Raw genomic sequence first — 2,880 nt, 5'->3', positions numbered from 1 at the left:
GATATTCTTAAGGCTTCTTTCTACTGTGAATTCTCCTATGTGCAATGAGGTTTGAGAAATCAGTGAAGGCTTTGCCACACTCCTTACATTCATAGGGCCTCTCTCCACTGTGTATCCGCTTATGTGAAATAAGGTGTGAGTGATTAGTAAACGCTTTCCCACACTCCCTACATTCATAAGGCCTCTCTCCACTGTGAGTTCTCCTATGTGAAACCAAGTTTGAGTGCTGAGTAAAGGTTTTGTCACACTGCTGACATTCATAAGGCCTCTCTCCACTGTGACTTCTAAAGTGTCTCATTAGCTGTGAGGGATAAGAAAAGGTTCTGCCACATTCCTTACACACATGAGGCCTGTCTCCACTGGGAGTTTTCCTATGATGAGTGAGAGATGAGGAATAAGGCCTCTCTCCACTGTGAATTTTAACGTGTGCAGTTAGCTGTGAGGGATAAGAAAAGGTTCTGCCACATTCCTTACAGACATGAGGCCTGTCTCCACTGGGAGTTTCCGTATGATGAATGAGAGATGAGTAAGGTCTCTCTCCACTGGGGGTTCCAAGATGTACAGTGAGCTGTGAAGAATCACAACAGGCGCTGCCATATTCCTCACATGTATGACGGCTCTCTTTATGGTCAATATTTATATGTAAAGTTAGGCCTGAGGACTGACTAACTGCTTTCCCACCTACCTCACATTCATAAGGCCACTCCCCACTGGGAGTTCTCATGTGCCTAGCCACGTGGGATAAAAGATGAAAGACTGTGTCACATTCCTTACAATCAAAAGGCCTGTCATCTCGGTGACTTCTTAAAGGCACAGGGACCTCTGAGGATTCATCAAAGGTGTCCCCGTAGTCCTTACATTCCTTAGGCTTCTCTCCAGGAAGAGTTCTCGCAGGAGTGCGGGAATAAGGAGGCCGTCTGCAGACTTCTCCAGGCTCTCCATCCTGGTTGGTGTTACAGTCAGGGTGAAAACTAGTCTGATGCTTACGTGACGACGCTTGGTCCATGGGGGATGTTCCACAGTGAACGGACCTCAAAGGACATGGGTCACTAGAAGTTCTTTTGAGCACGGGAAGATCTGGGATCCGGCTGACACTCTGTCCACACTGATTTTCCTTCTTCATTTCACAGACATTCAGTTTGATATGTCTTCTTCTAAGAATAATAGCCTTCAGTTAGATACATAGTGAATATAATTTCACCATGACCATCACAACAAACATGTACATTTACTTTGAATTGCTTCAATTCTCAAGATTAAATCATTTCACAAAGAAGCTCCCATTTGGGCATTGAATGTACAACTGTGCTTTACACAACTGATGTATGTATGGATTGTGATAAGAGTTGTATGAGCCCCTAATAAAATGATTTAAAAAAAAGAGTTTCAGACGGCAACATACACCCACCCCCTGCAAAAAAAAAAGACGCTCCCATTCATTTCACTCAATTTAGATCATATGGGATTTTCTAATTATACATAAGTGAACTATGTTTTAAAGTATTCAATATCCAATTCACATTTATGTAAATATTGTATAGTAAAGTTTCGGGAACACATATTAGACCTACCAAGTATAGACACATACACTTGTACATATATTCACACAGATACACATGCATACACACAGCCATCAAGTTCATGTCCACTCATATTGACCCAATAGGACGCAGTAGAGGTGCCACTGTATATTTCCAAACTGTGTTAATGGAGTAGAAAGCCCCATTTTTCTTCTGAGGTGTAGCTGGTGGTTCTGACAGGCAGGCCTTGAGGCTCGCAGCAGAACTGGAACCGCTATGCCACCTGGACTCACTATACTTGTGAAGCTGGCTGGGAGACAGGGTTGATGCGCTCCAAAATCAAAATGGTGCTGTGGCTTCCACTCATTGAGTGGCACTGCCATGCACCAGTATATTCAATAGGACAGAGTTTCTTCAGAGACTGACACTGCAATGCTACTATCCATGTATGTATGTGCATACACATACACATGCACACATGTACATATATATACACACACACACACACACACACACACACAAACACACAAAGGGACTCACAAAACGGATGGATAATATTATCTTTTCATTCCATTTCCCCATTATCGGAAGGCCTAACAGGAGAGAAATGTTCCGATTCCCTTCCTTCTGCAAGGCTATCTCCAGTGACTGATACTCACCTGCCGCAAGAGTTCTGCTTCTTATCCTGATCTTGAACGACAGGAAACACACATGGTTTTCCTACCACGGAGGACCAGGTGTCCTTTTTCAGGAACTTCACTCTTGTATTTTCAGTGGACAGCTTTTCTCCATCATCCAGGTTTTGTGAAACTGACCCAGTAGGACAAGTTGTGGTTCACAAAATAAAACAGAAAGGAAAGGCATTACTCAGTGGGAGAAGAGGCTGTGAGAAAAACAAATATATAAAATCCATTTTGCCATGGTAATATTTCAGCAGTCATACAAATGAAATTGACTAGGAAATACTCCCATTAAATGGAGATTGCTTGACTCATAAATAGGGGTTAAGTGAATAAGAAGAGCTACAAAGAACGGTTTTGGGCACAACCCACCACATGGAATACTAAAGCAGGGGGGGGAAAGATGGTTGTACACAGGTGTGTTAGTGAATGGGGGGCTTAAAAGGTCAGTCTGATGTTAATTCAAAAACTAAAAAAATAATAATAATTTAAGATTTAAACTACCAGGACCTTAATTCTGCCTTGCAGACCTGGTTAGACCAGATGATGCACAGCGGTACAGATGGGAATTGGAAACACAGGGAATCTAGGACAGATGAACCTCTCAGGACCAGGGGTGACAGTGGCGATACCAGGAGGGAAGGGGGGTGTAGAAAGGGGGAATCGATCACAGGGAGCTA

The 2,880-nt window shown here is 43.1% G+C and overlaps 1 long non-coding RNA gene and 1 pseudogene across 1 annotated transcript in view; both read right to left on the bottom strand.

Moving 5' to 3' along the window:
- Positions 1–942, bottom strand: part of LOC123522448 — a 3,444-nt pseudogene extending 2,502 nt beyond the window's left edge.
- Positions 943–1,117: 175 nt separating this feature from the next.
- The window catches only part of LOC123522463, a 23,887-nt gene continuing 22,124 nt past the window's right edge, over positions 1,118–2,880 (bottom strand). Inside the window, exons 2-3 of the long non-coding RNA XR_006680732.1 lie at positions 2,180–2,330; positions 1,118–1,151 (exon numbers count right to left, since the gene is read on the bottom strand). This is a non-coding gene — a long non-coding RNA (uncharacterized LOC123522463). The remainder of the gene's footprint in view (positions 1,152–2,179; positions 2,331–2,880) is intronic.

This window comes from Echinops telfairi, unplaced genomic scaffold, assembly GCF_000313985.2.
Source record: "Echinops telfairi isolate 266 unplaced genomic scaffold, ASM31398v2 ScPeMD7_7412;HRSCAF=8450, whole genome shotgun sequence".
In the NCBI taxonomy this organism is placed as follows: Eukaryota; Metazoa; Chordata; class Mammalia; order Afrosoricida; family Tenrecidae; genus Echinops; species Echinops telfairi.
The sequence above is the reverse complement of the archived record's forward strand: the minus strand, read 5'-3'. Positions and strand labels throughout refer to the sequence as shown.